Source organism: Leucopleurus acutus, assembly GCF_964270905.1.
Source record: "Leucopleurus acutus genome assembly, chromosome: 12".
NCBI lineage: Eukaryota > Metazoa > Chordata > Mammalia > Artiodactyla > Delphinidae > Leucopleurus > Leucopleurus acutus.
In genome coordinates this window covers 77,431,873-77,456,173 of record NC_139154.1, presented here as the reverse complement: position 1 = coordinate 77,456,173, position 24,301 = coordinate 77,431,873, and positions in this window count along the sequence as shown.

Sequence of the window (24,301 nt, the reverse complement as noted above, 5' to 3'; positions counted from 1 at the left end):
GCGGAGCATTCAAGGCATTTCCCAACTCTGTATCATCTCATCTCTAGAATATTCCTGTCATTTAGCAGGTCGTACTGTCACCAGCCCATCTCACTGTAAGAGTCAGGCTAGGACTCAGTGATTTAAGCCAAAAGAGTTTATTTCATGCTCACACAAAGTCTGCTGCGGTTCCCAACACCTCTCCAAAGCAGCTCCCAACATGAAGTGACTCAGAGATACAAGTTGTTTCCATCTTGGGTCTCTGCCCTCTCAACCAGGGACCTCCAGGATGGCCATAACAGGGGAAAAGAGAGCTGGTGGGTCACACACTGAATCCTGAATGCATTGCCTAGAAGAAAAATATGTCTGTTCATAGCCCATGGGCCAGAATTATTATAGATATTTATAATATCTGAATATACTCAGATATTCAGGAAACAGTAAATGTCTTTGCTACACTTCTCAATAGTATGCTCTTCACACCCACAACAGAGTAATATTCCTCAAATACTATTTTTATCCTGTTCCTTCCTCTGTAAAAAGCTTAGGAAGATTTTCGCAGCACCTGGCATTTTTATGTGACTTAACATTTAGTCATTTTTTCCCAATGTGTTTAAGTCTTCAAGAGGCCATAATTAAGACAATATTTCTGAAAGGGGTAATACTGTGGTCATGATGAAGATTCTGTAGTCTTGGCATAAGGTCAAAGTTCTGGCGAGAAAAAGATCATAAGATCAGAGAGAGCAGAGCCTACGTCTTGTTTTCTTCGCCATTGACTCTTCATCATTATTACCTATTACAATATCAGGAAATATTTTTTAAATGTAACTGAACTGTATAATTTTTCCTGTGGCTAGTTCTGTCTCCTGAAGCAAGTCCAACCACCTTTCCACTAGCAATGACCTTCCTAGGTGTCCTCTTCTGCTTCTCTCTGACACTGCCCCCCACATACACAGTCACAAGTATAACAATGATGAACAAAACTTGGATTTACAACTTACAAGGCACTTCTACACATACTATTTTTGAGCCATCAACTCCTCTATCAGATATGCCAAGTAGGTATAATTATTCCACTTTATAAAAGAAGAAGCAGAATGTCAGAAACATTAAATATTTCATACTTCTTCTGACTTTCAGTCCAGGGTTCTTTTCACCATCCCCATATTCATAGGAACTCACGCCAACATTCTTTTCCTTATGCTGTTCATAGCTCTGCTCCATTCTGCTCCCCTCTACCCTGCCTTGCAATGCTTCCTCCTTACCCTTCCCCCTTCCCCTGAACCCAGAGACCTGGTTCACATTCTGTCTCCTCCAGAATATCCTTCTGACTACTTTACACCAGAACATTCTCCCCTCCTAATTCTGTTTGGATATATGAGCTATTGCACGATTGTCCTCTACGTGCTCTCCGAGTCTTCTCACTAATCAGATTGGAAACTCTTACAGGGAACAATTATGTCTTCCAACCATTTTCTATGCCCCTAAGCATCTAGCAGTATGCTTGGTGCATGGTTGCTGACCATTTCCATTATACTGTGAAGCAAGAAGAAAAAAAATCTGAGTATCATCCTACTGTAGAACCCAAACTCTAAATGGCACCTGGGGCTGACTTTGTTTACAGACTCCCATATTGACATCATACAGCTATTAGAGAGTTTAGAGCCATCCTAATTGTAGATAGATCTTAAAAACATCTTGTTTATGAACTCAAAGGTTCTTATGAAGAATTAAATACCTATTTTTACTCTAAGGAACATTCTATAAAGATATAGAATAAATGGGACAAGAATTATTAGCAAATCTTTTAATAACTAACTGAAAATAGAGAAAGCAAACTGCAAGACTTAACCACTGTCAACTCAGTTCAGTACTCTCCTTCTCACAATAAAACTCGGGGAGGAAGGACAGAGAGATAATTTTATAAAAGGGAGTAGGGGTCCCCAATGGCGTCAACCTCAAACTGGTGAACATAATTAAATCTATTTTGAAAAAAATAGTACCTAAATCTTTCGGTACTGGATTTTATATAATATAATAACTACCTATTATGTAAAGCAGAACTTATATTTATTTGTACAAAGGCTGCCTATAGTCCAAGTATCCTGAATTTTGTTAAAGAAGTTTATCTCACCTGTATTTTAGGTAATTCATTTCCTAACAAGCCTTGTTCTCCAGACTCCAAATTAGTCCTCTTTTGTCTTAGATAGTGGGATTACAGAAATTCTATAGTATTGCTGAAGTGAGTTGTTTTTTTTTCCAAAGTACGTGAGCTAAATATTTTTAAAAATTAAATTGCCTCATATATGGAACATGCTTGCTCTATTACAGCATATTGCAACAGTAAGATACAGACCCAAACAAAATACTGTTCCTCTAAGTTGCCAGTGGGATTCTGGGGGTGGTGAGGAAAACACATGACATTCTAGTTAAAGAGGGTAGTTGTAATTCTCCGTGCTTATCATCAACATCTTCAAATCACATACTTCCGCAGCCCAGCATTCTCTTGGCTTCCACTCATAATTCTTTTTAACTTTAACAGAATGGGCCAGCTAGTGAGTGGGGAAGGAGATAAAGATGTGGGTAAGGTTTCTAAGAGGTTGAGTCAGATATGTATTTAGATATGCAGAAAGAGAATTTCACATTAAGATCAAGAAAAGGGTAACATACTGGCTTATATTCCCCCCTGAAAAGAAAACTCGAAATGTTAAGACAAAGTAGGCCACAGTGAAGTTTAACGTATAGCTGTTTCCATATTATTCAGGGCATTTATGCTAATTGTACTGACAAAGAGTTTATGATTATTTTGGTTCCCTCAGAATATTAAAAGATCTGGGCTGACATAAAGAGGTATATAAAAGTGAAGTTTTATTACAGATGTCAAATTTGTTAAAGAGTGATTCATGCTAGATTACTTTATTGAAGCAAGTAATAAGTTTAATTACAAATCTTTTCAAATCTTTTTTTCTCCTTAACTCAATACAGAAAAGGAAGAAGGTATGGTTTATCTTCAAGGGGAAGGCAAAAATTATGCGTGGGAACAATATGGCAAAAACAATAATGCCCAGAAGTTTAAAATTTTTAAAAAAGGAAAAAAAAAGGATCAGCAAAATATGGCTGGAACTGGTGATGTATGATTACACCAAGCACTTTTTTGCTGAGGCAGGAAAAAGATTTATGTTCCACTGTAAAACAATGTGTGTAGTGTGAATGATACTGAAAGGTAACTGAACAGAGGCTGATGTGGGAGATAAGGGAGCAAATCCTCACAGAGTCATGTGTTGGGTCAGAGACATGTGGAAGAAAGAATGTTAAATGTCTCTGCACGGGTCCTGGAATGATCACAGATGATTTTTTCACAAGTGTACGCTTTACATTTCCACTCTACATATTTGTTTAGTTTTTTAAAAATTAAAACACATGTAATTCCAAATTTATATGCAAATATCCTTGCATTAGAAGATTTACTTTTAAAGAGATATGTTGGGTAAGGGGAGGCCCAAGACATTAGGGGCCATTAGAATAAGTACCTGGATTCCAAGTGGGACAGAAGGAACACCCTCCTAATGCACTCAAGGCTGAGCCCCTACAATTCAATTCCAGATGAATTTAGTGCAGTTTTTCAGTTACATTTGATGATGAATCAGTTGGACTAGTGATGGATAGAATGTAATAATAGACAGTGCCCATTGTAATGGAAACCATGTCATCCATCCTTTCTAATTTTCCAAACCAGATGTATTTTTTCCATCTTTTGGACGTCTGTGTTTCTATTTCTCAAGTTGCATTATAGTAGTTATTTTGCACTAATTTTTTTTTTTTTTTCATCACAACTTCTTCCTCATTGGGGAAAAAGGTTAGATCAGCAGAATGTTGCAAATAGGGCAAAGGAAGATACTCAAGCTTTGGAGATGGCCATAGGGTATTTTAAGATAATTTGCATGCCCCAGGCTGAGCATTTTTCTGTGGTAGAGGGCTCTTCAAATCCAGTCTACACATAATCTTCTCCTATGTTTCCATATTCAGTGTCTTACAAAAATGAATTAAGCAGTTGTTAAATTGAGTTGGCCCCATCTTTTTGTGCTGGTTTATAGAAAAGATAAATGAGTTGACAATTAAAGTAAGTATGTACTGGCTGCCTATTATGTGCCCAGCTCTATGGGAAATGCAGGAGAAAAAAGCCTCCTTACCCTCAACCTGAACACCATTGGACAATCAACACAAAGAAGAAGGACTAAACAAGACTTGATTATGGATGTCAGCTCAGATGTCAAGTATAATGAAGGATTATTTGTGGAGCATAGGAAAATAAGTGCAAAAGCAATTTGAGGAGAAATAATAGAAAGTGGGTTGAATTCATCAGAGAAGGCTTCAAGGAATAGATGCAGTAAAAGTCAGGCTTTGAAATATGATACAGGTGCAGATGGACAGAAATTAAAAGGTGAAGGAAGTTACCATTCACTGAGAACCAATTACCGGCCAAGCTGTACTAAGTCAGTGTTATTATACTCATTTCATAATTGAGAGATATGGGATGGAAGAGATTTACAGCGATTTAGTAGTAAGTTTCCCAGGAACAAACCTCTATTAAGCGGTATAGTTGGGATTAAATTCAGGTCTGTCTAACCCCAATGGTTGAACACTCTTCACTACGTGGGAAAAGGAACATTAGGAGCGATAAGAAATATGGATGGTGGAGATGATCTGTCTGGCTGGCAAAGCAAAGCATCCTGTACATCATTTAGACCAATTCCTTTGTTTTACAGAGTCTGTGGCCCAAAGAGAGTAGAAAAAAAGGTTAGATCGGTAGAATCTTGCAAACAGGGCAAAGGAAGTTACTCAAGCTTTGGAGATGGCCGCGGGGTATTTTAGGATAATTTGTATGCCCCAGGCTGAGCATATTTCTGTGATACAGGGCTTTCCAAATCCAGTCTACACATAACCTTCTTCTCCCAAAGGAGCTCTGAACATTTGGTGTCTCTCTGGGTTTAAGGAGCCACCAGAATTTCTGAGCAAGAAAGAAGAGGCCAGGGCTTCCCTGGTGGCGCAGTGGTTGAGAGTCCACCTGCCGAGGCAGGGGACACGGGTTCGTGCCCTGGTCCGGGAAGATCCCACATGCCGCGGAGCGGCTGGGCGCGTGAGCCATGGCCGCTGAGCCTGCGCGTCTGGAGCCTGTGCTCCGCAACGGGAGAGGCCACAACAGTGGGAGGCCCGCGTACCGCAAAATAAATAAATAAATAAGAAGAAAGAAGAGGCCAAATGAAGGTGAGCTGCAAACAACAAAGGTACTTCAGTAGTCCTGAATGAGGTGTCTCCTCACCACCTTCAACCTTATCAACCCAGAGACCAGAATGAGTTGACTCTGGAAGCCCCACATCAAGAAATTGACCAATACTTTATTTTTGGAGAATTAGTTCCATGCCCAGAACTATGCATATAAATCTACAAATCCACAATGGTAGACATCATTTAAAATACTCTGGCTTAACATAACGTAGGCATTAAGCTCACAGCCTCTGGCAGCAGACTCCCTGGGTTTCATATCTCATCCTCTCACTTACCAGCAACGTGACCTTGGTCAATATCCCTCTTTGGCCTTCAGTTTCCTGATCTGTAAAATGAGGGAAATAATAGCGCCTACCTCACTGGGTTATTGTGAGGATTAATTTAGATGATCCTAGTAAAGCTCTTAGAAAATACCCAGAAGCTAGTAAGTACCTAATAAACATCAAGAATGAGGAGGCGGGGAGGGAAAAATCAGGGCCTCTGCCGCTGTTTGTTGGCGCTACTATAACTGGTCCATTTTAATTTCTTCTTTGATTACCTGTATACTCACAACCAGACTTTACAGATACAAAAATAGCTATTCATAACTGTTTTTGCTGGGTCTGATTCATCAGTATAGTTGGTAGTATTTTATAGAAACATGTTCTAGGTGAGAACATATTAAACTGAAATTCTTCTGGTTCCTTCAATGAACTTCATGCTACAGTGAACCACTAGACCATTCAGGACAGGCTAATATATGCTGTCGTAACAAACCAACCTTGAAATGTCAGTGACTTAACACCCCATCCCACCCTCCACCAGCACACACCCATTTTGACTGGGGTAGTTCTCTACTAGGTGACCCACAGATGTGGACCACTTCTATCTTGCAATCCTCCATCTGATGTCCTTCACGTCTAATACACCAATGGAAAGAGCGAGGGAGGGAGAGAAGAAGAGGAAGAAAGGCAGAAAGAAAGAGCTACAGCAAGAAAGTAGAAGGTCCACCCACTTTTAACTGCCTTAGCCTAGAAGTGACATATGGGTAAGAATGGGTCACATAAACATACCTACATGGACAGGGGCTGGGAAATGAAGAGGACGTGAATAGTTGTTCACTAACATTCTCTAAAGGTGTAACGTCCCAGCCTAATTGCTAGGTTTGTAGTTTAAAATTCCTGAACTACAACAGGTGAGGAGGCTCCTGGCCCACTGAGACTTCAGTGTTTGGCCCTACTTATGGCAAATGGATATTCCTCAAACAAAGTACGCAGAAGTGAAATATTTTCATGAATAGATTCTGGGGTAGAGAAAAGACCTTCAGTAAAGACCTTTAGTAAAGGACCTCAGCCACTTCTTAACAGATGTTATGAGAAAAAAAAAGAATTTTATGATGAACCTAATAAAAAGTTGGAAGCATTTTATTCTATAAATGCAAAATATTACTATAAGAGCACATACATTGAGACACAATTTTGCAAGACCTGGACTGCTGCCTATCCCAGGTAGAGAAAGACCTTTCCTGTAACATTAGCTGCATTAAGAGTGTCTCCCTAGCAGAAATTTGAATGTTGGAGCAGAGTTTATTCTCACCCATACTCCTAGGTCATAACCTATTGGTCAGCCATTTCCACTTAAACCACCTAAGAATGTGTTTCTTTAAACTATGACTCTGGAATCAAGGAATTCATTAAAAAATAATTTTAACTTTCTTTGCCGAAGACTTCTTTTTTCTCAAACATTCTAACAAGTAAACAAGTTGTATTAAAACATGATTAATTTTAAATATGTTGTAAATCAAATATATGTTTGTATGTGTACTCGTATATGCGTAAAAGCACTTTTAATGGCCACCAAACCAATGAGATATGAGCGCAAAATAAAGAATTATTGTGTCAATCAAACTACATTCAATGCTTTGGGAAAATAGATAAAGCTGAGCTACCCCCTCACCACACACACACACACACACACACACACACACACACACACACGTGCGTGTGCTCGCGCACGAAGGCTATAGCATTAGCTTTGGGAAAAGCCACAACGAAAAAGCTATTAAAAAAAAAACCTGAAAGATTCTGCTTTCAGATTTCTTGAGAAGCATCTGTAATTTTTATTCTATTTTAAAGAAATCGGAATTGAAGATCATAAAGGCTAGATCACTAGCATACTTTATGCAAAACAAACTGAAATTGCAATCACTGGACTCATATTCAAAGTTTTAAGTTAAAATAAAATGCTTCCTATATATAGATATTATTTTTATGACTTTCAATTTTATCAACTTTACCAGTAATTTGAACAACTACCGGTCCTAAACAGGTCAGGTAAGAAGACATTTATTGTACATATATGTATAGATATTTCTGTCTTCGGTGTAGAACATCATAAGCAAATCAGGGGTACCACATTAAGTTGATTTCATTAAAATCAAAAGCGTGAAACTTGTCATTTAAGTCAGCATCGGCAGCCTTATCACAGGTAATTAAGTTCCTGGAAATACTGTAAAAAACTCAAGAACCTCCATTACTACCTTTGAGGCCCTGTAGAAGTCTGTAGTTTGGCACTAGGGAAATTTCCAACTTAGCTTTACTGATTTAACATAGCAAAACCCTACAGGTAAACGTTATATGGCTTTATCAAGCAATAAACAAAGATATGTTTGCATATAAACATTATATATAATATATATACATATATTATACACATATACATACACATACATAAACCATATACATGTGTATATATTTATATCCTTACCAGTTGTATTTCTTTATTGATCACCTCTTTTTTTAAGGGTTTAATAAGATCTTCCATCCACAGCTGCATAGAAGCAAAAACTCAAGTCTGGGTGACTCCAGTTCCTCTCACGTTTTCACATACTTCTCACGACTATCCTTCCTGGTGAGGCACTGGAACTTAAAGTTAATGTCTGATGCCCTCTGGGCCAAAATGGGGGTACTCAATTCCCTGGGGAGATATTTGTTTCATGTTCTTTCTTTTTGTTTGTTTGTTTCCCAAATACAAGCTTATAGGCATTACCCACTTGAAATGAATTGTCTGAGAATGGATTCTAGCCTCATATATCAAAGATTGGGACTCATAGCTCCAAGGACACCATCTTGTCCTCCCTACGGTCTTGCTTTCTTTCCAAGCTCATCACCTCGTAGATCACACTCACTAGGTAATTTTGCTAGGCACTGGAACACACAGGAAGCAGGATAGGACACAGACCCTATTCTTGATAAACTCCAGCAATAGTTATAGACAGATAAACATACTTCCAATAGAACATGGCTAGTCAAGTAGTAGAAGTAGGTACACAATGTTACAAGATAGGAATTCAAGCCTGAGAAATCTTCGTAGAGGCAGTGATACTAGTTTTGTGCTTAATCTTAAAGGGAAACAGGAAATTTTCTTAGATGAGAAGAGGAGGAGAAAAGCTGAGAGTGAAGAAGAGGTGTAAGTGGATTTTAAGCAGAAGGAATAACATAAGAGTAAGGGCCAGCTGCAAAGTATAGCCTCCCATCCAATACCAGCTTCCTCATCCCTCATCTGAGTCTTCATAACCTGCTCTCAATCTCAGGTCTCACTGGTCCTTCCCTTCCTTCTTAGCCCTCCAGCCCCAAGGAAGCCTCAACTCTCCACTCTCTACCCACAGAACTCTGAGAAGGCCTATGTATCCTGTCCCAAAAGATTTTAGGATAAATGTATACTCTGAGGACAGAATATCCTTAGGGGAAAATCTGTCAGCAAGGAGTGAAAGATTCCATTCTCCTGGATGTTTTCCTAGTTCCTTTAAAGAAACAAAAACAAAAACTTACCCTTATGCCACAGCTGCAGGACAAGTAACAAAATCAACTGTATTTAATATGCAAAAGCTTGGCTTGCATTAAAACTGCTGCAATCCCAGCAATAAAGAACTTTCCAGGAAATTGTAATTAATGGATATATTCATTGCACACACACAAAAATTATTGAACATCTACTACATCCCTTAACTAGTTCTTGTCTGGATTAAGTAGTCATATTAATTTTAGATTAATTATTGGAGTAGGGGACACATGGTGGGGTAGATTGCTTTCCCACACTAATTTGAATATACATTTTTATCAAATAGAGCATCTTGAGGTACTGATAATCCATGGAAAACATGTGGGGAAATTCTGATCAAGTCTGGATTTCTATCATTCATCTAATCATTCAGCTTCTGCTTGAATATCCCCAAGGTAGCTCAATCAGAGGCAACTTATTTTATTGATCATTACTGTTATGGGTAGTGTCGGCTGAAATAATAATAGTGGTTATTATTATTACTATTATCCTGACCCCAAATCTGCCACCTTGAATCATCCTTTCCTTTGTCCTAGTTTTGCCTCCTAACCTTGATGAATTCGTAAAAAGCAAGATCTGGTATTATGGAAGTGGTACCTAAATTAAACAGACTAAAACAGTGAAGAAACCAGATATTTTACATTCAGACTGAAGCTGGAAAATCAATGCATTGTTTCCCTTCACATTATAACATTCAAAACTGACTTATTTTTAAATGCATCAGATATGGCTATTTAGCAGTATTCTATGCAAGTGTGGGTATCAAGGAGCCAGCCCCTGCTGCCTGAGAGTTCAGAAACTGTTTTCCATAAGCTAAGGGTGAGTGGTCTCTGTCTAGCCGTAAAGATTGATCTCTAAGAACCTAAGAGACATCTTCGGATTTTGTTTCCTGAGAAGAAATCATGATTTCACATTTGGTCTAAAAACAGCCTTTTCCAACAAATATATCAACATCACAACAAAGCACAAACTTTCCTTGGAGACTGGAATTGAGCTATAGACATGAAGCCTGTACTAACAGCCTGAGAAATGCAACTTGCAGCTTCCAGTCATTGCTGGTCAAATGGAATTTAACGTGAGCTTGACGAGTATCCCGAAAGGAAAAAGGCACCCTCATGTTGCAGCCTTCATCAGCATTTGTTTCCGAATCACCCCAGTCTTTTCCTCCTTTAATAATCAAATAATTCTCTAGCCTTTCATGATTTTTGCCATATATATCTTTTTGGATATCTAATTAACACTGTGGTTTTTGTTCTACACATGTTGTGTAATAGTTGATTCTGCCCTATCCCTACAAAACATGTTAAGCTTAATAAATATATTTATGAGAATTACTTTGTATAGTCCTTATGCAATCAGCCATGCTGGATATGATGGCCCAAGACGATGAAAACCCATTGACTTTTTGTAGCAAATTAAGTCTACCACCTAATCGGTGAACCCTGCTAAGCTTTTGAATTATGAGGAGAGTCAGAAGCTCAGTTAGAACACTCAAATGAATTATATCAATTCATAAACTTGTTCATGTCCAGATTTCATTAGCCACACATTAACAGCATTTTATGTTTATTACTGCTCTGACATAATCTATAAATAACTGAAATGCTAATCATAGTGTTCTGCCGGGCATCATCATTTAATCATAAAGAGATACATTATTATAAACTATAATAGATAATAACAAGTCTGGGTCAATGGCCACATATTAAAAGATCACAATTATATCCTATAAGGGTATGTACCTCATACATTTGGTGACACATAGGTCCATATCTAATCACTTGCAAATGTTTCCCCTCTGACATACTTATAGTACAAGGTGAAACAATTAAGAAAATATGCTTGTAAAACACTACAATCCTTGAGCATCAAAGTAAACAGAGAACAATTGATAGTGAGAGGAAATATCTTGCCAATGCCGGTTCAATTAACTCTTTATTGGTAGGTTTGTTTTTCAGCAGAAAGGGAATTCACGTTCCTAACATATGGGAGAACCAAAAAAAGAAAAAAAGAAGATGTGCAGCTTATCAAAACGTAACTAGAAAAGCTATTAAATAAAAGCTAAATTCAGTTACAATTGAGTTAAAATTGTAAAACAAAGCCTAACTACTGATTAGATCTTCTCCAAGTCCTATTAATGGTTTATTGCAAACTGTAACATAGTAATCTTATATTACATTATAAAATAATTTCATGTAGGAATATTCACACTTCTTCCCAAGAAGTAATAACTTTCAAACTCAGCAAAGCTAACAATTTCGAATGACCCTGCTATTATTGTTCATGCCATGATGTCGTCATCACTGTGGTGTTTTGACTAGTTGATGACAGAGCACTGATCAAGTTTGGATATTGATTTAACAAGATGATGGGGTCATTACCTTTGCAGCTTATGTGGCTCCTGTGTTTTTGCTTCAGGAAAATATCCTGATGAAATACCAGCTGCTTACACAAATAATTTCTAAAATAGATTACCAGGGGAAAGAGTTTTGAATGAGAAACGAGGCTGACCTAGAGTCCAAGAATTAATGACAGATTATTAAACTATTTTATGCCTAGAATTAGCCACTAATTTAAAGCCTTGGTTGAACAGGACGCAGAGATAGTGTCTGTCATTGCAAGCACTTGCACCTCAGAGCTCAGGGTGAATCGAGGGAGATAAAGAAAGGAATGTAAAACACTATGGAAACCAACCTCTGGAGACTTAATATTCTGATCAGCTCACCTCCGAACATCTGGCTCTTAAATGTTCAAGCACAAAAACAAGAGAGCTAATGAAAGCAGCACATATTATCTCTCCCATCAATGTACCTCACAAACACCTGCTAAAATTAAAACAAATTGAATCTTGATTGCTGATTAAGTACCCCTTCTTTAGCTAGATATTCTGTCATTATTTGCCCTGGCGCACAATGCGTAAACTGATGAATGGCGAGTGGTGGGCTGCGGCAGCAAAGGTGGATACAAGGCGATTCAAAGTAGATGAATATAAATGGTAGCAGATTAACTTTGTGTACTCTAACCCAGCAAAAAAGTGAGTGTTCACCCCCACACCACCCCCCAAAAATGAAAGTGCTAAAACTGCATTTAAAATAGAAAGGTGAGTCTGTGCATTATAATATACCGCCTCCCTCCAGCAAAGTTCCTTGTCAGTCAGGTCTTGCTGCATTTAATTCACTCACCACAGCCTGGCGACTGAGCTTAAAAAGTACTTTTGACCTGTATTACTGACTGCTTTTATTCAGTTTCTTAGCTGGTGCAAATGCTTTTTATTTTTTTTTTGCTTTGTTTTTTATTTATTTATTTTTTGCATTTGCAAACCTTTCCAGACACAAGCCGGTAATACCAAAAACAGAACCTCCCAAGACACATTTGGTTTGTCCGTATCTGAAACAAATACTTGGACTGTGGTTAAGAAAAAAAAAAAAAGTTACACAATTTACTGCCAATAAACCAAGAGACTATTCAACGTGCACATTTCAGTTAGAATAAAAATACCCATTCGAGTTTTCATCACACATATATAAATACCTTCCTATGCGAACACTGATGACAGATGTGTGGCTAATCTACCATGTTAACTTCATTTGAGAAACTGTGGTTTTGTTCAAACTTTATTAGCTAAACTCGAATTGATCCTGATAAATTTTAACTCAACATCTTACCTGGTTCAAGTATATTTCCAGAATTCATACAACTCAACAGCTCCTCTGTGTTTGCAATACATTCACATAAATTTCCTGTTAAAATAATCAACTTGTATTTGTTTCAATGCCTCTCAATTAAAACAAACAACAAAAAAAGGAGTGGAGTGAGAGAAAAACAGCAGTGTGTAAATCCTTTCTAACACGACAACCTACACAACCTGGTTTCATTTATTTATTTATTTATTTTTTTGACTAACACGCTAAGGTCACAACAGCACATATGTTTGGCATATGCATTTCATCATTGATGATTATACTCTACCCAAAAGGTAGCTGCAAAATGATAGTTATGCCAAAGGGCTAGTTTCCTCCAAGATCTCCTATTGGGCATTAAAACAAAAGGAAAGAAATGTCCATGAATCACTTATTGTTCCTTGACTTTTTTTCTTATTGCATTCTAAATTATTTAAATATACTATTAGGCATCATATTGGAAAAAACAGATGTTTTCTAATTACGAACTGATTTTTACAGTGTGATGGTGTCACATATTTAAATTACAAATACACATTTTTAGCATTCCAGCTGTGCTTTACAAGAGTTTAATTTGCTTCTTCTGATATGTCACTTTGCACCTGCCTTTTTAAAACTCCTATAAATGTAAAACATTACTCAAACACAATTATTAAGACATGCTGAAGAATTCTAAAGATTCTGAACAGCTTATAGAAGATGAATTTTATATAAAGATTCAATAATGAATCTACCAAATGTGTATTTGGAGTAACATTTACAAATATTTTTAGAGGAATATAAATTTGGACTGATGATCTGTATATGGATATACAGTAGAATATAGAATTTGATTTTATTTGTATAGCACCTTTCCTATTAACTCTATCTTCAAGCACAATGATACAAACTTGAGTTTAAAATACGTGCTGTGCCTTTACAACATGAAAATAAAAATTCAGCATCTATTAAGAACTTAAAGAGAACTTCTATTGGATGGGAAGTAAGAAGGTACTTTGCCCAGAGCTTGAGCGTTAGTTAAATTATCATTCTTTCTCTTTTTAGGGACAACTCTATGATACAATCGGATTGATCAATCATTTCAGAAAAAAATTCTAAATATTGAAAATTTAAATTAATTAAAATTTTTCTATAAAATCAGTGACCAATGAGTCAATAGTGATGGACCCATTTTTCCTAGATGTGAGGTAGGGTTACCTAGGTGCACTTGAGTTTGGTGTGAAACATTCGATCCACATAAATTTCAGTGAGTTCCCAGGATTTAAATCGTCATGCGATGAATGTTAAAACAAATAAATCCACATACATATGCGAGTGAAGATACATGCATAGGCAAAAGAACAAACAACTAACTAGGTCTTGATATGAGGTTTTATAAAAAAAAATATGGAAATGGACTATATGTTTTATTTCTGAGATCCACAGAAATATTTTAAACTTTAAAATAAATAACAAAATCAGAGAAATTCCTCTACCTGTATAATCTATATATAAAATCATATAAAGGAATATTTCCTTTATACTTCTTATACATATACAAGAGGTATTATTTCCCACTATACTCCCTAGAAATAACAATTATTGTTTCAGAAATGTACATTCATATTAAAAGTGACTATGAGAGAACAGCTGAAGAGGAAATAAACCAGATGTAAGTTATTCACCCAATCTTGTTTCAAAATAAGAAAAAGAAGCTTTCCCTCAACACAGTATTGAAGAATTGACATGTTTAAATGATAGTGTGGGGTCGTTTTTTCCCTCTTTCTCTATTTTCACAAAAATGGCTGACAATAAACCATTTATAACTCTTTCAGATCTTAATATGGCTAAATGATTTATTTCTGTAAAATCTGATTTCACTGTCCTCAGAATAAAATATTCAAGACAAAGCCAATAAGAGTGATACGTGGTGAAGCTGGACCCCCCAGCCACCTCAGTGTGAGGAGCAAGCATAATGGTGAACTGACTTGTTTTTAAAGAGAAGTCTAAAGATTAAATGAGGATGGCAAAAGTATTACGGTAATACACTTTACTGGCAAACAAATAAAATCACATTGTAAAACCTTTCCAAAAAAAAAGACGCTTTAACTGCAATGCATAATCATATATAAAAACCTAAAATGGAAATTTCTATCCATTAAAGTGTGAACAGGCTAATTCAGAATAAATGGGAGGGCATTTGGAAAGATAAAGTGTTCAGCCAGCTCTCCTACTGAACAAAGACCTTATTTTAATCATAAGGTTATTGACTGCAAAGCAAAGTGTTTCTGCCAAATACGGAACTTTCAAAATGGCTCAGCCATAAGTCTTACTTTCATAGGGTTTAATGGTCTGTCACAGCCAGAGACGGCCTCTCTTGACCAGATTTCTTTTCTTGAGTCTCCTGGGCCATCCGTCCTGCTCTCTGGGCTCAGCTTTCTGGGTGAGTTTTAAGTAGTCCTTCTGGCCCTTAGTCAGCTCCTGAGGTCTAGGGAGCCACCTGCATGAGCAGGACAGGTAAACTGGGTGGTACAAACCTTGGCCCTTTGGCTCTGGTTACCACCTGTTGGGCTGCACCCCACAGGCCTACATGCCCTGTACTTGCCCATCCTCAAGACTGAAGAAAGAGCCCCGAGTCAGTGACAGAGACATCATTGGTTTAACGGCTCAGAGGATCTTACATGTTTGAAGCAAGGTCCTGGAGCGACACCCCACCAAGTCCTGGCTCCTCGGGGGAGGGGAAGGTTAGCAGTTATAGAGGAGTTGACGGCAGGTTGCCTTATCAGTTACCAGGGAAACTAGCAGAGGGGCACGTCCCTCGCCGTCCCTTTGCTAAGCTATCACGGTGGAGATGTTCTGATCTAAAGGCTAGTATGATCACTAACTGGGGCCAGAGCAAGTATGTAGGAAGATCAGTCGTGTGAGCAGGGTGTAGTTGAAGCAGGCCCTGGTGGAGCAGGGGATGTACAGAGAGCAAGAGAATAGCCATCTTGGGGGGCCTGACCATACACCAACCCTTATCTACATACCACTTCCCAAATCTTCCTCCTGATTCTAGATTTGCCTTCATGTTTCCCACCATTTAAGTGTGGCCATCTCAAGGCTGGATGACACTAAGGTGCCTTTCGATTCCTCCCAATCAGGGAGCCCAAGGAATAAAGGAGGGAGACTCAGAGGAGGGATGCCAATTGTGCTTTGAAAAGGAGCTCTGGATTAAAGACGTACAACAGCAGGCAATATTTAATTCTTTCTGAAACTGACAACCAACACTACATTCAGTCTGCCATAAAATGACAGTGACAGACCTCAGTCTAAGTGGAAGAGTCTCCTGCAGTTGCAGAAACAGCTGCTGTATTCTGAACAGGGACAAGAATGTGAATTCAAAAGCTGCATGCATGAATGAGAGATATCTTTAAGAATGGCTCCCTTGGGATGCTCAAAACTTGAGAATCTAAAGACAGTTTTCCTGCAATGTTATTCTCAACACACAGTTGAGACTTCAATGAATAGATTATTTAATTTAGGGAATAAGCAGGTTAATAAACAGAATTGCAAAGATCTTCCAAATATCATCAGCTGACCCAAAACCCCAGATCCTCAGTTTCATAAAGCTCCCTGCCAATTCCCATTTATACATTCCTTTTATTCATTATGCATGGTAAGTCCTCTAGATTCTCTAATATGAACATAACAATTGTATCCAATATCCTCACATGAATGATACTGAGGCCACCACCCTTGGATCCTCAGAGAAGCCTTGGTTCTGATCCTCTAATGACCACTTTACACTGAAGGTGTACTCTCTGCTCACTGTTTTACCTTCAGCCCTTGGGGTGCTTCTCTTTGTGGATCATACTATGTATGTTTCTGTGTTAGGTTAGGGGTTATTCAGGGGTATCCAATTTACCCTTCTCTTCATACCCTTGAAACACAGAGGGAAAAAAGACAAGTTGTTATAGCGTGGAAACCAGATATATTAATAAATAATCTGACATACTCCAGGAGAAATTTCATGTCACCCCAAAATGATGACATTTTACCCTTTTTTAGAGGGTAAACATGTTGGGGGGTTTTGTTCACCTTCACTGTATACCTCTTCCAGCGACATGGTGGCCCTGCTGACCATAGAATCAGGAACTGAGTAGAAGCTGCTTTAGGAGATAACCAGAGCTAATCCATTTTCACTGTGCCACCCCATTCTCAACCCCTGTCAGTCCCTCCTGTCCTGTGTTCTTTCATAGACTTCAATTTTAGTAAGACATTACACAAAGGGGTGCAACAGGCAGTGATATATTGCATCTAAGATAAAAGTGAATCAAAAAGAGCCCTACAAGAGATGCTGTTTGGATGTTACATACTTTATGTATTACTTCTGGAATGAGAATACCTGAATGATGCTTAAAAGTATTCAAATTGAGATGACCAAAACAGAAAACTCCTCCCCAGTTCAGAAGAATGTCACAAGATGGGTGATTGTTTGATACTGGACTGTTGGCCATGAGCTTGAGATTTGAGAGGAATTCTGACAACAAGGAAAACTGTGGTGCTCCAAGAAGAATTCACTGACCGGGCATGGTATAGTCACAAAAACTGATCTGGATGATCACATCTCACTCTTGGATAAGCAAACCAACCCAAAACAGTTTAGCAGAAGGTTCTCCAACATAAACTCAGAGGACAACAGCACAGAAAAAAACAGAGAAAAAGCACAAAAAACGGCTTTTTCCTTAATTAAAGAAAAAAATCATCTCAGTGTTTCCAACAAAACTTTAGAAAATCTGTCCTCAAAAGAAAGAGATCAATGATAAAATGATCAGGAAACAGACTGGTTTGAAAAGAGAGTTGAGATTCATGTGTAGGTGATAAAGGAGTTGAATGGATTAACAAAAGACTGAAAGGAATCCAGAATTCTGTTATTATGAATGAATCTTCATTAAAGAGGAAATGCATAGACTGTGTGGAAAAAATACTGGTCACTGACATTGAAGCCAATACAAGGTACATTTCTAGAGGTTAGAGAAAAAGAACAACAAAAAACAATGAGTCGGGAAACAAAGACTATAGAAGTCAGAAAATGGAGAGCCCGCATATGGACACCTATAAAAAAGGGAGGAAGGGAGCTCTAAAAATATAACAATATCCTATTTGTATCTGAAAAGAAATGTAAGTTACTTAACAAACTGAAGAAGTCAAGCTGGTCATACACTTCTGTTAGGCTTCATTAAATAGTACGTGACTATGAGACAATGTCTACACACTTTTATGGGGAAACGTTTGTGACCCAAGAATTCTATATACGAGCAATTGTGGTACATACACAAAGGCAACAAAAAGATATTCTCAGACACATAAGGGCTCAGAAAGTATATAATCCATATGTCTTTTTTCAAAAAAGAAATTACTTGAAGGTATATTTAAGCTGAGAGAATACTCAAAATTTTTAAAAATGCAAAGAGCATAGTATTGATATGAAATAAATGGTGGTAAATAAATGCAATATTAAATCTAAATTTTTAATGTAATTATTAGGATGAATTAATATTTTTCAAAATGGTTCTTGTGAGAGAAAAATCATAGTTTTTTTTTAAAAAAGTCATTATTTAACATTTATTATCCAGATCTAACAGCTGAGATATAGTAACACAAACTGGGAAGTGATTTAATGAAAAGAAAGTAGTGAAAGGCCATTTCCTCATCTTACATAGTGGTTAATCAAAAGCAGCTTTTTCTCCATGCTGGTAATTAGAGAAATATAGGCTTAAGAAGTTCTTTTTTTTTTTTTTTTTTAATGTAAAGGTAGTTACTACTGTTAAAAACAATTGTATACCTAATAAATAACAAGGGGAAAAAGCAAAAAGAAGGAAGAAAAGGAGGAAGGATGTAAGGAAAGAAAGAAAAAAGAAGCAATCTATAAAGCAACAGAAACAAAAGAATCAGAAAGCATAAACATGTTTCCAACAAATGTGAGATATAATTACCACACCAATTATTAATACAGAGAACTATTTTAAACAAAATATTTGAGATTGGGATAAGCCATTTTGGATGTATGCTGCTAATAGAAACACGGTTAAATCAAAAGGACAAAGAAAGATTAAAAAGAAAAGGATATCCTTCAATATCACACAATCACAATAAAAACAAAGCTGGGGTCACAACTATAATATTAGACATAGAAGAATTAGAATTAAACAGTTAAATGGAATGAAAAGAATCATAATATAATAGGCAAAATCTGCCATGTAATTATAATAACACCACCACCAGCAATACAGTTTTATACTTTGAATAATATAGTATCTAAGTTTACAAAGGAAAAACTATTAATTGTAGTGGGAGACATTATGCTAAATTGAAATAAGAAGTAAATGATTTAAAGAACTTAAGGAAATGGTACTAACAATCTATCACTTATTAAATGCTTACTACGTGCCAGGCATTGTGCTAAGTTCTTTACTACATAGCTCATTAGATCTTAACAACTCCATAAGGTGGGTTTATGACCTTTCTCACACACTGAGAAACCAAGACCAAGACTTGCATAACTTGCTCAGCTTCATACAATTGGTAGTGCCAAAGATGCACTATGTGTGTCTCTTAGAGGAACTGAAAAGAAAGTTCTAGAAAATGGCCAAATATAAACTAAATATACAAAAATGAATCCTTTTCTTCTATAACAGAAAAAAAAACAGAAAAAAAAAGAAAGATAGGTTTTTCAAAGTGCAACAACAACATGGAATTCTCCCCAGCGAAAACTGTAATTAAAAACAAATACTCAGGAACTGAAGACTACTACAGCTCTTCACTGAAAATCATAAAAGAATACACAAATAGGCCTTTTGCGTCTCAGGTATAGAAGACTGAATTTTGTAAGGGTGTCAGTTCTTCTCTATTTCACAGGTTTAGTGTCATTACAATTAAAATCTCTGCATTTTTTCTAACTTGCCAAAGTGATTTTAGAATTCAGTTTAAGAAGCAATGTAGGACCTTCTCTAGACTTATGCTGTGTGTCTGGTGAGGGCAGAGACACATCTATCTTGCTGCCTAGCAGCCCTAGCCCAGAGGAGAAACCCCATAAATATTGATGGAGTGAAAAGTAGCTAAGAAAATTTTGAAAAATATTCTAATTAATGTTCGTAACTAAATGAAACTAATGTTTCTAACATTCTAACTAGTAAGTGAAAACTTGCTTCAATAAAGGTTAGCATCTTTGATACAGAAAAAAATGCAAGTTGATAAGAGGAATACAAAAAGTTTTGATGGTTCCAAGGAAACTGAAATAAAAATAATTCATTTACGGGAATAGTCATTCAAGGGTTATTAATAATAGTAAAAAATGTGTCTCTACCTAATGATAATAGAGCAGTAAAATTAATTATATCATGCCCAAATAAAGAATAATATACAGACTTTTAATATACTATTGAATATTTAATGCCTTTTTTTTCAGTTCATTCTTTCTATAAATGCTTATCATGTAATGGTAAAAGAAAAAGCAAAATATAAGTATAAACAAACCAAGGCCTGAGTTAAAAAATATATATATATATACATATACAGAGAGAGAGAGAGAGAGAGAAATATCTGAGAAGCATTTAAAAAAATATAGGAAAGAAATATATTGAAACATCAACCATTATATCTGGGTTGTAGAATTACCCATTATATTTATTTTCTTATTTATATCTTTTTAGATTTTCTATATTGTCTGTAATGAGTTTACTGAATCTTAGAATGAGAAAATAATCCTCTAAAGACTAGTTTATTCAAGGTAATAGAGCCAGATTACTAAAAGTAAAATAAATCTGGCCTTACTTTCTATTTTGGTGTCTCCAAATTTCAGGGGATGTCAATTTCCATATGCTGTCAAATTCTAAGTAAAATCTGATATTCAATCTGTGGAACCAAAATAGGAACCTTCTCCAAAAGTAATGTTTTCTACAGTCTCTCTTATACTCTTCACCTGAGACTCAAAACATGAAGTTGAAAATATCTGTGTTTTTCAAAAATGTGAGCAGTTTAAGATAATTTTTTAAAACACTCTTCCTCTCTCAATACTTTTGCAGAGGATATAAGAAAGAAAGTTCTGATTGAGATAAAAAGGAGAAAAATGTCCAGGAAACACACAGAGACGTTAAAAAAAAAATAGTAATCAAACAACTTCTCAACAACAGGATTATCAAAACAAGAAAAACCCTCATTAGCAATACAGTGTTTAGAAAATACAGTATATTTTTAATGCCATTGATGCTCCCTAATATTTAAACCAAAACAAAACAATAACAACAAAGATATCTAAGAATTACAGCAGAGGCTTCTCACTGGTGTTCACTGACTGGAACACCATACCTTGCCAATGAGAATTGAACTAAAGATAATTTCACCAACTAAACTGAATCACCTTGGAAAATACCAGTTGTAAGAAGAGGAACGAACAAAGCAAGTTTCCACTTGTTTCTGGAATTTTTAGCAAGAGAATAAATGACTTGGATTATATATTCTAAACCCTTAGAAGAAAAGGGAATCAGGTGTCAATAGTCCCAATAAAGCATTGGTAACCTTTAATGAGATTTTGGTCATGTACGTAGAACTATATCCTCATTTCAACACTTGACGAGTTGATGCCGATGAGTTCATTTTAGGGATATATAACTTAACAAGTTGTCAGGTTTAAAATAGAAGCATGAATCTTACTCATGAGTCTCCATTTTTAATGGGTAAGAGAGGTAGTGGCTTTCAAAGCTTCAGGATACAAAAGCCTGGACCAATGCTTTTAGGGACTGACTCTCTTGGTACACACTCACAGACACAGGAATTGCCCTGGCCACCACCCCAATGGGATGGTCTACAATGGGAAATCTAATTTTCACCCAGCAGAGCTCTGCAGGTGCGGAAACACTTAAACAAGTTAAAGCCAAGATTAATATCAGTACTTTTAAAAAACTAACTTACCGAGTTATACAGTGCACTTAGAGCTCGCCATTACATGATTTAATGTGATTCTCACAACTGCTCTGACACGTGAGCAGGAAAGGCATTATTCCCATTTTGCAGTTGTGATCACCAGAGCTCAGAGGCATCAGCAGTTTATAAGATCTTACAGCTCAGACCACGGGCAGGCCTAGAACCTGGGCCTTGGGGGGCCTTTTCTAGTGTTCTTTCCACTCAACCATGTGGGTTTTCAAGGAAACAAGTTTCCAAATAAGGCCCTTCCTACTCTCCCTTGGGCAACTTTAATAAACTCAGTGTAAAACAAACAACAAATTGGCTGTTCCCAAGCAGATGGTGCTGCTCAGCTGTGGTTAAGCCAGGAGGCCTCCAACATGCCCAGCTTTCACAGACATTACTTACTTACTATTTTCTCATGCTGGTGAAGGCAGACACTTCACATGCAGAGTCCTGTTATCATAGCACGGCCACAGTCCTGCTCATTGCCCTCAAGGATCAGGCCAGCTCACATGCAGAAGAGGAGGGTATGGGCCAGGGCCAGGGACACAGTGGTGCCCGCAAGTCCTGCCCCAAAGGCAAACTCCCAAATCCAGACAGGATGGAAAAAGGCAATGGGGGGGGGACCAACACCACTGGTGGGTGGAAAATAGGTTACAGCTGTGCCAGAAGGTAATAATGGCTATCAAATTTTGTAAAAATACAAAATTTTCATTTGGAACTTTTATGAACATTCAATATTTAATATTTTCCCCAATACTTGGTTTTCTTTTCCTTACTGGAATTAAAGAAAAAAAGAAAATGTACTTAGTTTCTTATTCGCCAAGCATCGTACAGACTTCTCCAAATCCCTTTCAATATACCCTGATACCATGCAAATATTATTATATTTTCTATATTGTGAGGTGAAAAAATCTGGAAAACATTGGCCTCGGGGCTGTTCATCAGTCCTCATGAAGGTGGAAAATTCAGTGGAGGAACCGGGGGGATTGGCGACATTCATTCATTTATTAAATGATTAAATCATATTTAGGGAGCACCTGTTATATGTCAGGCACAGTTTTAGGTGCTGAGACACAACAAAGAACAAGACAAAGCACTTAATCTCATGGAGCTTAAATTTTAAATAAAGGAAACAGGGCAGTGAAAACACACACAAGTAATGTCGGGTAGCTGTAAGCACCAAGAATGAAAATACAGTACAAAAGGATCAGAGGTGAAAGAGTGGCGACCAGGGGTGCTATGTGAGATGGGGTCAATGGGGAGAGACTGAAGGAGGCTGGCAGGGAGTAAGTATGTGCAGGCAGTAGGAGTAGAATACTCATTGTCTCTGAGAGGGGGTTTTCTTGGTTGTTCAAAGAACAGCAAAGAGGCCAGGGAAGCTAGAGCTGAGAGAACAAGGCAGAATGTGTAGGGCATAAAATCAGATTATAGGAGACCCAAACAGTTAGTATCCAAAGAAGTTGTAATAAGGCCCTAAGGAGCAAGCTAAGCCAGATAACTTCCGGTACAGCCCAGGAGTCATAGCAATACACGAGCATCCCTGTACCCCGCCTTAGACAGGTCTTGGTCTCTTTCCCCCAACTGTGACAGCATCTGCCAATAAGCCCTTCCGAGTCCATTCATCGCCCATACAACCATATCCACCGGGGTGACTGCCACACCTCCAGTGGCTCCCCAGAGATAAACCCAGGAGAATAAAATCTCCACACCTACGGGCCCATGGCAATATGAAGCCATCCCATGCTCCGAACCTGCTCTGTTCCATTCTTGTGCACGCTCAACTCTAAAGACACTCGTTTATTTGCAATTTCCAACCAGGCTATGCCCTGTCAAGCCTTCTGACACACCAGCTCTCTCTGCTGTGATGCCTTCTCTCCACCTAGCCTGAGCCCTGCTCGTAGCTGTCTTCAGAATTCCTATTCATTCCTCACGCCCCACTTAAATATAACTCCTCTGAGAAGCCTCCGCCCACCACTCCTGAAAAATTAGTTCCTCTTAGCACGTACCTACTCACCTACTCTCATTCTAGTCTCTTCATCCAATTTCTATAAATGGCCAAGCATGTGCCAGAATCCTGGGACTAAAGCATGAAGATGAATAAAATAGAGTTGTATTCTGGAAGGATTTGTACTCTAGTCAGAGACAGATCAAAATAATTTTATATTACATTATTATTACATAAAATGCTGCAACATGAAGTGCTCTGGGAAGATAAACTTTCTTTTTCTTTTCTGCTGGGGGGGCGGGGGACCAGGTTGTCAGGAAAAGCTTCAGAGGAGGGACATTTGAGTTGGACCCAGAGGATGAATGGAGACTCACTATGTGAATGAGACAAGGGCAAGACACGCCCCAGGAGGAAGCAGCAAGGGGACAGGGGAGGTGAAGTGAAGGTGCCTGGCATCTTCAGGGGGGGAGTGAGCAGTACAGGATGGCTGAGCTCCGCTGCAGGGTAGAAAGGCAGGTGGCAACAGGTTCTGAAGGGCCAAGAATTACTTACTAGGCTTGAAACCAGGAAGTGACACTATGAGATGAGAGTTTTAAAAGAAAAAGAACTCTGATGTGGCAATGCGTAAGATGAGGTGAAGCACGGACGCAAATTGTACTGAAAT